The following is a 13,653-nucleotide window of genomic DNA, read 5'->3' as shown; positions in this document are numbered from 1 at the left end:
AAAGCTGCAGCTAGAACACGGACGCAGCAGCAGCAGCAGGAGCAGCATCAATGCATGTGCCTCCCAAATGAGAGAGGGGCATTATTTAAATGTTCTCCATCCACAGCATACTGCACTTATCCAGCTTAACGTGCATTTCTGCACACACTAAGGTTGCACACAGATTCCATGCTTGTGCAGTGAAATCATGCTGTGCAGCACCATCAAAACTACATTTTGGATTTCAGCAAATATCAAGAGTTTATTTCTTTTTACTTTTTCTTCATAAATGCAATGCTAGCATTTTGCAGTAGTGTCATTAATACAAACATAAAAACTAATCACTGAATTGCATTTTTTTTAAGGCAGCAGGCCTCATTGGGCAAAGGCTTCACTTTTCACAAAGTGAGATAGTTGGACTTCACTGTTTTCTTTCCCTTGTTACCACCAATTCTGAATAATATCATCTTTCAAAAATGGGCCAGTGTTGCCTTTATATAAATGTTTAACTCCACATGACCATATTTTTGTCAGTAAATGAAACAGAGAAATGAATAAATAACCTACATGGTTAGATAAAAGAGAATGACATAAAGGCTTCGCACTTTGTATTCTGGGCTGAAAAGTCAGTCAGAAAAAAAGAAGTAGTGAAGCTTTTGAAAGGTTTATCTATCTAATTAGTTTTTCTTTTTAATGGGTATGGGTAGATTTTAAACCTTTAACCCTTCTCCACCCAGAGTACAATCCCTGCTCTGTTTTTAAAATTAGTTTCACCATCTGTCAGCAACGGATGTGCAGTAGGCTGAGAGGTAGAGCACATCAGTCACTTCAATGCAAGTCTCAGTGTGTATCTGTGCGTGTGTGTGTGTGTGTGTGTGTGTGTGGTTACCCAGTGGCAGCATTAGTGATGACAGCACTAACTTTCCCATGCTATGACTACACCATAGCCTCCATTAGTGCTTCGTATTTTTTTCTCACTGTTAATCTTTGATGGAAATGTCATGTAAGAAGATAAAAAGTGCCTGTCAAACTCAAAAACCCCACCCCCACACAAAGGCCACCATGCAAACACACACACACATGCACACATGCCGCACAATCAAAAATTCACACAGATTCACTCAAAAATGCATGACCAATCGTTCTCCAAGGCATGGTTTGACCAAGATGCTGAGCTGCTTCACTGAGACGGCTGTGTGTGGCCTGCAGGCCTGGGCTTCTCTTCCTGCCACAGGCAGAATACACACAAGAAGCTATACATGGGAAACAGCTGGAGAAGGTTGCTGCTGGGAGAGAATGGAAACAAGGCAAAGAGTCAGTGGCTTTATAGCAACCAAGTAACACTGAGAAATGTCTTTATTAAAAGATGAACCAAAGAGAAGCCAACAAGGATTCCGCTCCAAACTCCCCCATATTTGCCACTTTACCTTTTAACCTGGACAGTAGAGCAGTAAAAATGGAGTAGGGTGGTGATAAGATTCAGTCCCGTGGATGATGTAAGAAGAAACTGTTCCTGGTGCTGTTGTAGAGTTGAAGACTAAATAATAGACCATATGCCCCCACATTTTTAAAAATCAGGGTTTTTTAGCATTTTACAGTTCCAGAAAGAACATTACATGGAAATTACAATACATTTTAGAAATGCATACAATCTAGAGCATGATGCAAACATAAAAAGGGTTTGTTTGACAGCACCAATACAAAATGGGCAATGGGAAAATACAGTGGAGCTTAATGCAAATCTGAGTCTGCAGACTGCAGACTCCAAGATCATTTGTCCGAACTACTGTACATAAATACAAGTTATTGGGAAGTGTAGCCACTTTCTGGTCTGGAAAATGTCCCAAACGTCTCACTCAGCTGACAGGACATTGGTTCAGATAGTTATGGGATCCATCCCAACCCAGGAACCATCATGGCACAGGTCTAAAACGAAGTGGTTACTGCTAGAGCAACAGCTTCACTGTATAGTTTTACATCATTATGGACTGAAAGGTTGCTGTCCAAGAAGGAAAATCAGCACCTTAAAGCTAACTGTAACTAACGTTTTTAAAAAAAACAGCATGGACAAAGAAAAAGCGTCCTGTGGGACATTTCATGGTCAATGGGACTAAGAATAAGTTGTTTGGTCCCAGTGACCAGATTTATGTTTGAGATATTTAACCCCAACAAAACTGTACCTACAGTAGTGGCAGGATGATTACCTCAGAATTCCTCAACATGGCCTTAAACTATCAGCTAGATGGCTGAAATAGTCTAACTTTGAATGGTCCTTGTAAAGAATGAGAAAAACCAACACATTTAATGAAGCTTTTTTACCAATTCTGCCAAGAATAGTGGTCACATATATAATAGTTCTGCTGTGAGTTTGTTCATGGCTGCCAACATGTCTGGTAAAGGTAAAATAAGGACTTTTAACCCAATGTTGGCTTTGGTGTGTGTTTGTGACCCTGTATGCTGTGATGTCAGAAAACGCCAAATAAATTCAACCCTGTTTTTTAGTTTGTTTCTTTATTAAAGATGTAGGTTGTCTAATCCATCTGACTGATGTTGTCACTGATCTCTGTATGTTTTCTCCATATCAGTGTCTGCTCATTTAATTCCAGACTGACGCCTTATGGAGACTGTGACCTGTAACATTCAGTGCACTGGAGTGACTCAAAGAATGCAGGCAGAATGGTTACTGGCCTAATGGGATGATGATAAAACTGAATCAAGGGAAATTATGACAGCATGAGAAAGAGGAAGCAATTGCAAAACATCAAACTTTTACAAAAAGTATACTGGTGGGTTTCTCACTCACAATAAATGAAGCCTGCTTTCACCCATATGTAGAAGAAAATCTTGTTCTTTGTACCTTGTCAAAACTCATCAGCACATTGTTTCTTTTATGCTTCCACCCATTTGTGTTGGTGAGAACCAGAGCACCTAATAATGAAAATGTCAGCTTATATTGCAACTTGCGGTTTTGCAGAGCTATGTTTGGCCTTTAGGCTGCTCTTTGCCTTTCACTGCTGTACACATTGCATTTATATCTACTGAGACCCACTCACAATGTGAACCAGACAACCTCCAGATGTGCTCAGTCCAACCTCAAGGGGCGTTTATGAATGTGAGGATGGAGGTTATCCCTGATGTGACATCTGCTTTCTTCACCATTCTTCTTTAGCATGTTAGCACACCATAATTCTTTAAGTTAGTTCTATATACAAAGTGTAGTTTTACAGATCACAAACCAAAATACTGGACAAAGTTAAAGTTTGAGGTTTCATTCTGTAACTCCTCAGTACACTCTGCGCACAAGCCCCATAATGTAGCTTTTGGAAGTTCTGTGTGAAAGTCACGGTCACCAGCTTCACTTCCTGGTTCAGACCTTTATTTTGTTGTCCCTCAGTCCCACTTCCGGTTCCCTTTCTGTCATTTCTGCCACTTCACTTCACAATCAGTCCACGATCACGTTCAACTGTTCCTCCCTCACTCCCTGTATAAACGCCCATGTTCACTGAACTAATTTATTAGAAAGTCTGCTCATCTACAGACTTTCCAGCCTTTCTGGTGGGAAGTTTTTTTAACCCTATCTGCCCGCTGACCTGCCTTCTTGGATAAAAGCATTATTTATTTGGCTGTTTCTTTCCTAGACTGTTACAGATATTTTGTCTTCTGAGCTCTGCCTCTATTTGGAAACCTCTGTCTCTACTTAATTTTTAATATGGATTCTGTGTTTTGGGATTTTTGTTGATCCAAATAAAGTATGAGGTTCATATTCAATCACTGCATTAATACAGTATCAAATAAAAGATATCTGGACCTTTATTCTGAACTAATTTACGGAGCTAGACTGATCTGTTATATTTTTAAAATCTTGATTATCCACCCTCCCCTTCCACGATCTCCTCGTCGATCCCTGGAAACCAGTAGGCCAGAAACTCTTATTACTTAACTTACCTTTAATTCAGGACTTCCACCAGATTAACAGTGCCACCTAGTGAGCTGGAAGAACCCCTGCAGGTTGCTCACCACATACATGTACTTACCTGTTTTTTTATCTGGATTATCACTGGGTCCCTAATTATTCTCGAACCGTTACAAAATACACTGCTTCTCATTCTCATTCACCTATTCACACTCGCAATCACACACACATCGACGGTGGAGCTGCTATGCAGCTGGCCAACACTCTTTGGGAGCAACTAAGTTGGGGTTCAGTGTCTTGCTGGAGGACACTTCAAGATGTGGCAGGAGGAGATCGAACTAACAACCCTGGCATATGTGGACAACTGCTCTACCTCCGGCGCCACAGTCACCCATTTTGTACCAATCGATGCAGAAATTAAGAAATTTGTGTTTGGACTAAAGCAGTTTCTTTTCCAGCTTGTTCCCATGTCCTGCCTCAAAGTGAGAATAAAAGGCATTCACATTTTCTCCCATTGCCTTTAAACAGTAAAGGTTTTACTGGCTGTGTCCACAGTGGGTAGAAGACACTAGTCTGATCCTGCATTTTCCATTTTTAGATATTATTAAAACATCATTAGCTACTAGCCTATTATCTAATCAGTAGATTTGATGTGAGAAAATTATCAGATGCAATCCAGTAAAGATTAAGAAAGTGATGAAGAAAAAATATAAACCATAAATATGAAATGTACAAAGTAAAGACAAAACAGGAGAGATGAAAAATGACAGCAGAGAGAGTGAGAGAAAATCATGTCCTTTATCTTAGTTTAATGCTCAATCTTTGATCACATACTACCTAATTAATTCCAATCTGTTTAATAATATTTCCAGATGATTAAAGGATTATCATAAGCTTTGATTATCATCACCCTCTAACGTATACAGGATTACAATTTGATAATCTCCTCCTTCCTCCTTTGTCTTAATAAGGAGCACACTTAAAGAAAAAAAGCCTTAAATGATCAAAGACAATCTGAGATTTTCTAAACGTGTCAGAGCCACTTAACTTCCAGGTTTAAATGAAGAGCTGCAAGTCAGGCTCTTTGAATGTTTCAGTTTAACACATTTAATAGCCTACTAAACATTAAGATGTTCTTTTAAGCAGTTAAAGCAGGTGGGTTGTTTGCATTAAAAAGCATCTTCAGTCTGAAATGAATATCTCTTCCATACTAAAGCAAACTAGCGAACACATACAAATGACATAGAGGTTATTTAAGTTGTACAACATACTGATGAACTTGTGGCGGAATCATTCTTACACTATTTCAGTTTAAATCCATCCATCCATTATTCTAACCACTTCCCCTGTCAAGAGTCACATGACTGCTGGAGCTCATCCCCAGGGGCAGGGCCAGAGGAGTGGCACCTGGTGTAGCCAGGTGAAACAGTTGTTTTAAAATGCACTTAAACGCTGGTCTCCTGTGGGAAAGTCATTTGCTTTGTTAACCCATCCTATCATCCCCAACTTTACTTTTGCAACTTCTTGTACCCAAGTACTAGGTGACTGTTATGTTTGCTGCACCTGTTATGTGTTGCTCCACACTAAAAAAGTTTATGTTGGTCATTTTTCTCTGCTTGAACAGTAATAAATGCTCTGCTTATAAGGTGCTTTTGTCCAAAGTGTTTTACAGTGTTTCACCCATTCACACTCACAATCAAACACACACACTCATACACAGATGGGGGAGCTGCTATGCAGCTGGCCAACACTCACCAGGAGCAACTAAGTTGGGGTTCAGTGTCTTGCTCAAGGACACTTCGACATGTGACCCGAGGAGGTGGGGATTGAAAGTTAACTAGTCAGCAGCAAGATACAATGAAATAACTTCTGGGTATGTGGGTAAACCAGCGTTTATATAATACTGATCATCTTTTCAATTGACATATGTGGTGTGATATTTCAGTCTGATTTCACTGTTCTCTAATCATCATTCTTTGCAGGGCAAAGTACAAAGTATACAGTATGCATGAATGCAAATCAGAGCCTGACCTGGATGGGCCTTTGGAGAATCCATCTGTACTGTATGCCAATACAACATTAATGATGCTAATTTGAAATAGCCAGTGTTAGGGTGGGTGGGAGTTGATGGTGCTGGGGTGGGTTTGGATAGAATGCCCATTTTGAAAAATGTTCACTCTCTCTTTCCTAATTTCTAATGGCTGAACAATAAACTACTTTTTGTTGTTGTCACGGAGGCACTGATTTTAACCAAACTATGTTTGCAAGGGTGTAATCCAGAGTTTTAGGACAGAATTTGTGCACACCAACTGCACCACTGTAAGAGACAGCAGCTACCATTTTAGTGCCCGGTGGCAAAGGGTTTTCAACAGATGTCTGCTGGTATGGGGGCACACTTAACAAATGCATCTGTGGGTTGCATGAGAGGAATGGGACATTTAGGTCGGAGGACTTGTGCTAGACTGTTAGTGTACAATGGTTATATCATAGGTTTGTCACTAAAATTAGCTGCATGCTGCTGTTGGAAACAAAGAAAAAAAAAAGCTAAAATTTGCAGGCTTTAGAACTAAAAGCATGACGTAAGCAAGACAACAACAAACATCCTGACTCCTTTCACATCACACTTCATTTGATTCATTCTTAGTATGAAACTACAGTGGCCAAAACAGGCATAAATGCTGTTATCGTAAGAGACAAGATAATTTCACATGATAACTAGATAATTTTTTTTTTCTCAAGATAACGACATATCTTAGTAAAATCCAAATGACTGTCACTGTGGTGCTCAATGAACAGCAGGTGTCAGATCCATTCTTCATGTGTCATATTCTGAACTTCTGGATGACATCCAACCGATAGACAGCTCACGCCTTTTGGACGTTTAGTGTTGAATACTTTGGTTTGCTTCATCCATGTGAAATAGCCCCTGGTCAGAGCTTCCCGTCTGAGGATGTGTAGCTGTGCCAGAGTGCATTAGAACAACGCGCTGCCACTTTTGTTCGTCCTAGAGAGGAGAGTATGTGACTTGCATTATCTCGAGAAAGAAGTTTTGTCATCTCCAAAGAATGAGAAAAATTATCTTGTTACCATAAAAAACAAAGATGTTATCCCGAGATAATGAGATAATTATTATGTCATTGTGAGATAATAGAACACAAAAAGTTAACAGCCTTCTTGGCCATTTTCCAATTCCAATTAGTGCAGCTTTAGTTTAAGCTGCTCTGCATCAAGACACTGCAGCTTACTAGAATGTGTACTATTAATTTCTTGAAGGGTTTGCATCAGACCCATAACATGTGTCAACAATTATGCAAATAAAGAGGTAAACGTACTTTGAGTGGGCAAGTGCCCCTGCCTGGAAATAATAAAGCAGCTTAATGCACACATAAGCATGCAGATTATCAGCCAATCATGACCCATCTGCATAACTGAAGATTGGAATAGGGGATGGAGCTGCTATTCAGTCAGAAGGCTCCAGACTCTATTTGAGAGGAGAAGTGAGGGTCAAGTGCTGTTAAGTGCTTCTTAGAAGATGGAGAAATGGTGTTTTAAGGTGGGTGGGCTGGGTGTTCTAAAATTCATAATGGATCCTAGTGAATATGCCCAGAGAGCCAGACATGGAGTGATGCAGTTTTGGAGAATTTCTTTTTGTGCATAAAACTGTAAAGCTGAGTGTGAAGGCAGGAGGGAGAGTGTTAGAGTGACAGAACCAAGGAGCATAGATCACCACACACACACACACTCACACACAAATTCTCAGGTCAGGCTGATCTGGGACCTCACCTATTTACACACATATTAAATAGTGATTTCTAAGGATATGGGTTAGAGTTGTAGTGACTAATACATGTAGAAAGTTACAGCCAAATAATATTTAGCTGTAATTGTTTATATATAATGTAAGTTATGAATCTGCAAGAGAATACAGTCAGTGTGCTGGTGACTGACAGTTGCTGAATTGGGATTTGGCAAAGCCTGAAATCATAATCGTGTAAAGATAAACACAGAAAGCAGATGATTTGAACATTTACTTCAGAGCAGACTCACTGTATTGCACAGTGTTTAGTGAGATCCTTGTTGAACTGGATACATCACAGATGGCAAATCAGAAAAATCCATGAAGCAGAAGCTCCTCAGCAGCGACTGATGAGTGCTCTCCAGCAAACACTGACTGCTTGTAAAAAGAGGCTGTTGTTATTGGCACTCAGCAGCAGATGATGGAGGAAGACTCTTATCTCATTATAGTTATGGTGGCTACATGAGCAGAACTGGCACTGCATACTGAATTACTTTAGTTAAACTGTAAAGAACTGTGAAGGGGAGAAAAGTATCCAAATCCAAGTTTGCAGCAACCAAGTACAAGTAAAAAAAAAGACAAGCATAACAAGTAATTAAATAAAGAATAGCAACATATGCTCCAAAGCTCACCATTTGGAGAGTTGCTGCTAAAGGTCCTGCAACCCTGGCTCTCAGAACAGTGCTGGCAGCCGCGGAGAGATAATCACTTCTAATAGCTGAGGCTCACTCTTCTAAGCAGAGAGTTTGAGTTATTTCTGCACACTTAATAAGTTTTAGAGCATTCTCATTTATTGGGATTTCATTATGATGACCTCCTGAATCACAGGGCAAAGTGTAAAGTGTAATGTGGGAGAGCTTAGGCTGGGATACACCTGAAAACCAGCTGGACTGGACAGTTCCCACCTAAAGACCGTTTCCCTCAACTATCACAGATTTCTCGTCTCTGACAGTCTGAACACACTTCTGGAAAAAGACACACACCCCAAATCCTGCAAGAGCAGGACATTTTCATGTGTTCTTTTGCCAAAATAAATAAACAAAAAAAATTTTAAAAAATAAATATATATATATATATATATATAATGGCATCTGGGAAGTTTTAAACGTAAAAAATTGTGTGTGAAAGAACAAAAGATGGAAAAGAAGCAGCAAAATAATGGATGTAAATGTAAGGACACACTATGGATCCTACAGATGGAAATAAAGGTGAAATAACTTTATAAGACAACACTACGTGGAGGTAAGGCTGTAGATGCTGTAGAGCTGCCTAAGTTGTGAGGTCAATACTGAACGTCTGATTTATGAGATGGATTTTTATTACATTTTTTTCAGTCAACAGTTTTCTGTGTATTTTCAATTAAACAAAATTCCTGCTCTCATTTCAAAGTGCACATCTCAGGACAAAGTGGAGCAGCACTAAAGTCCTCCCGTATACTTTTGACCACCACTTTCATTTGAAGAAAATGAAAGACTGCAATTATGACCAATTCATGTAGGGGATGTGGTGGCTGAGCGGGAATTCAGATCACTTGTCTGCAGGATGCAGCAGAGAGCGCTTAATGAAGTCACTGTGACAGTAATTACATCTCATCATGTCCACCTCGTATCGCTCCGCTCACCCAGCTAAAACACACCTTTATGCTCCATTCCAGTCATCACATCGATTGAGACCCACTGAATGCATATGGCCGTCAAAGGCAGGGTGTTGCCGTGCTTAAAAATAAGTTGGTTTTTTTCCTGCCAAAAGGCACCACTTTATCTTGATCAATAAAGCACTTAAAGTAAAATGCTAGCTAAGTATGCCTATGTCATTTTCCTTTCAGTCATGCAACATCAAAGACTAGACATTTCCACTGTAAAACAGGCTACTCAGTGTGATTGTTTTGCACACAGACAGTACACACAAACCAAAGGATGCAAACCATATCAGTTGTTTCGGTTTTTTCGGATCACACATAGGCCCTTAGTCCGACTGTAACAGAGGGAAAACAAGATCTGAGGTTAAACGAAAGCCAGAACAGCATGTGATACTTTTATGAGCAGTACGCTGTCAATTTCTCACACATTTTTGCCAAATTATATTTGTGATTTACTGTTGATTTTCTGCATTTCTCTTTGTGCCAAAACTTAAATGAAAACCTTGATGGAGCAAATGGTTGCTAAAGTACATTTGTGAGAATAAATAGATTCTTTTCAATTAAAAAGTGAAAATACTGTATCACAAACACAAAACACTGTACTGCTGATAAAATAACTAATTGTGTCATATCTTCAGGAATTCTCGTTGAAATTGTATTCAAAGGTTAAAGCAACTATACAAGCAATTCTATTATATACAAAGGAGACTGTCCTCTGACACGCCGTTTGTTTCTAAGCATGCGTGTGCTACTGAGAACACTGAACTGTGAGGTTTCTTCTCAGTTTGACAGGTTATCTTCTGTGTTTTTTTTTGCAAATTATATAAATACAGTGACACTATTTTTCCAGTTTTCACTAACAAATATTACCACAACAAATGCCATGAATTCAAGCATTTTAGGTCAAAACAAACACAAAAACCTCTTCAAAATCCTGGGAAGGGGTAACGTTATAACTGATCCACTTTATTTCAAATGTGCTTCGATTCTTTGAGCATGTGCCCCAGTCTGGCCAGTACATAAATAAAAAAACTCTAGACCTGCCCCCTTCTTTTCCTTCAGCTGTTCCCGCTCAGGGGTCACCACAGCAAGTCATGTGCCTCCATCTAACCCTGTCCTCTGCATCCTCTTCTCTCTCTACATCCATAAATCTCCTCTTTGTTCTTCCTCTAGACCTCCTGCCTGGCAGCTCCAACCTCAGCATCCTTCTACCGCTATATTCACAGTTTCTCCTCTGAACATGTCCAAACCACATCAATCTGGCCTCTCTGACTTTATCTCCGAAACATCTAACATGAGCTGTCCCTCTGATGTCCTCATTCCTGATCCTGTCCATGCTCGTCACTCCCAAAGAGAACCTCAATGTAACAGCAAAGGTTGTAAAACATTAAGGAACTGATTTTTTTTAACCATGCAGTTTTAATGCCCAAACCTAATCAATCTTTGTGCCACATGTAACCAAACTGGGATGGTTCTGCACCAGCTGCCATTAGTGTGCTGTTTTACATGATGCTCCCATGAGTTGCATGAAGCGGTGGAGACAAAAAACCTTTATGGTCATTCGGGTTGAACATAGTAATATACTGTATACAGTAGACATATCTATCTAAACAAACAGTATAGCTCTGTACATTCAAGAAATGACATTACTGACTTCAATCTTCACAAATCAATATCCAGTATATATGTAAATGCCAATGGATAAATGTCTGTTTAATGTCAAAGGGACCAATCATGACACACTTACAGAGAATTAGCATCACATCTTTAGCAGAATTAACTCTTCAGTTCCTTCTCATGAACACACTCCACTCTCATCCAGCTCTTTCATCACCTGGAGGCAGATGATGCTTGGTGGACACCAAACCAGAACTTAAAGAGAGACCAATTTTACTAATATTTTACTCATTCTGAGAAAAAAAGTCTGAAAATTCTTATGGAAAAATATAATTTAGGCTATAAAAGCACTTTTATCATAAAGATAAAAGTCAATGGATTTATTTAAATTTACATTATAATTATTGAGGACCTTGGGCAGAAACACTTGTTTGAGAGAAAAGTTCTCAAGCATAGAGTTTTTTTTTTTTTTTAAATCTTACATTTAAGTCTACCAGGTTTGGATTTGAGAGACGACTAATGGCATCTTTTTTTCCATCCCCACAGGAGGATCCACTGTTTCTTGCTCTATGTGTGCGTGTAAGAGAGAGAGAGACAGAGAGACAGAGACAGAGACGGATAGAGACTAAGCCTTTGAGAATACTGGCTTTCCCTTTTCATCCACCAGTTTTCATACCTCCTCACACTCCCTGTGCGCCTGTTAAATAATGGATACTTGCTGCTGCACTTACTGTTCCATCACTTTCTACAGCTGCACGTCAACACGACCACTGTCCATTCACTTCCACGCAAAAGGAGACATAATGAAGAGTTTGCTGACTGATTATGAACAAAGTCTATAATTCTCTGTGACATGGTTGGGGGTGGTACTAAATGACGCACACTCTTTTAGGCAATTTGGAAAACTTGCTCTGGATGATCAATTGGCCGACGTATTTACCTTTTTCAGACTCACTGCTTCAGTCAGTTTGCCCTGCTACTGTCTGCATCCTGCCAGCACCGCAACACCCACCTGTGACCTCTGTTTCTTCTTGTTTGCTACAGGGAATGTGTATGAAATGTATCTATCCAAAGTATTAAGGTTTAGTTCATTCATCCATGAAAATGTGGAAATTACAGTGCTCCCATTCTAAACACCCAAAGCTGATTACCAAAGTACAGGATATAAATACCCATTAAATGAAATCATTGATCACTAGACTTACAGCTTTGTGGTTATATGCCTCTGGCAATCAGTCAAGTTGCAGCTTCTATGCTTGTCTGTCCAGACTCATACTTTAATCAGTTTATCCACGAGTCCAAAAGGATGTTTGTGCCAAATTTGATGAAATTCCCTCAAAAAAGTCCTGAGTCATCACATTCGCAAGAATCAGATGAGCTTAAGGTCACAGGGATGTGGACCTTTGGTCATTTACAATCTAAATCTAGTTTATTCTGGAGTCCAAATGGATCCATATGCAATTTTAAAGAGATTCCCCGAAGGTGTTCCTACAATATTGCAGTTAGGAGAATTGGACAAATGGACCAAAACCTAATTCTTTCCCTGCTGCAAATGATAACCTTACCTTCTTTACAGCACAACATGTGGTATTGAAGAGAGATATTATTGTTTAGTGTTTGTGTGTGAGAGAAACCGCCGGGTTAAACCTGCCACAGCACTGAATGAGACAATTTATATTTTCCACATACATCTGATAATCCATCCATTTTCTGACTCTATAGATATTCTATTTATCCTCTCTTACAGTTACACTCACACCCCCCTAGTTAAACATTTAATAGACACACAGAATAGACACATTTTTACTTTTATTTAATCAGTATAATTTCCATTCACAATGTCCGGGCATTTAAAACACATCTGTGACAACAAATGCAGTGAGTGTGTGTCTTCCAAGCCCCTCTGGAGTTTGACTGAGGCAAAATGGAATGCTCCACAACATCTTCATTTGCTGAATAAGTGAGAAAAATGCACCAGTCTCAGCATACAAAGGTCAGAGTATCTAACTAAACTTAACAATACCAAGTAAGAAACACTGGGCAGAATATGTCAAAATGACACATTGTGATGTGATATTATTAATCATGGAAGATAAAGGAGAAGTATCCAAGACTTTTCTACATAGACACACCTCGTAAATTCATCCAGAAGTAGAACTTGCTTTGTCTGAACTTGAGAAGAAGCTTTGTAAGTAAGTGAAGATGAAAGGTCCCATTCTCATCACACCTGATGCTCCATTTATTCTAGCATCAATAATTATCAAACCTCACAGTAACTGTGAGGTATTGGATGACAAATGCATTCATGTTTGCCTGACCACAAGCACTTCAAGTAACTTCAGAAGTTCCTATGTTGTTCGTCAGGTTGCTCAAAGCTGACCCAGAAGCATTACTGTTGCATTAAGTTGAGACAGCACATGGCCACCACGTCCAAGGTCCTCAGCTTAATGAAATGGATAATATTGCTGAATTCCATTGCCAAGTATCTTAGGCTGCCTGAAGACACATTGCAGCTGCCGAAGAGAAGTATAATTCTTATGACCCTGGAACAAGGACAGCTGAATGAATATTGGTAAAACAATGCTTAAGAGGATGGACTAACAGTTACATGGAACTATTAAAATATCTGTAAAAATTGAAAACACGTGTGACTGGTATTGTATTGGTGCCCGTTCATATTTGCAGTGCAGCCCTGGCTATTATCCCACT

The sequence above is a fragment of the Channa argus genome, chromosome 14, assembly GCF_033026475.1.
Source record: "Channa argus isolate prfri chromosome 14, Channa argus male v1.0, whole genome shotgun sequence".
Taxonomy (NCBI): domain Eukaryota; kingdom Metazoa; phylum Chordata; class Actinopteri; order Anabantiformes; family Channidae; genus Channa; species Channa argus.
This window is presented reverse-complemented; position numbering follows the sequence as displayed.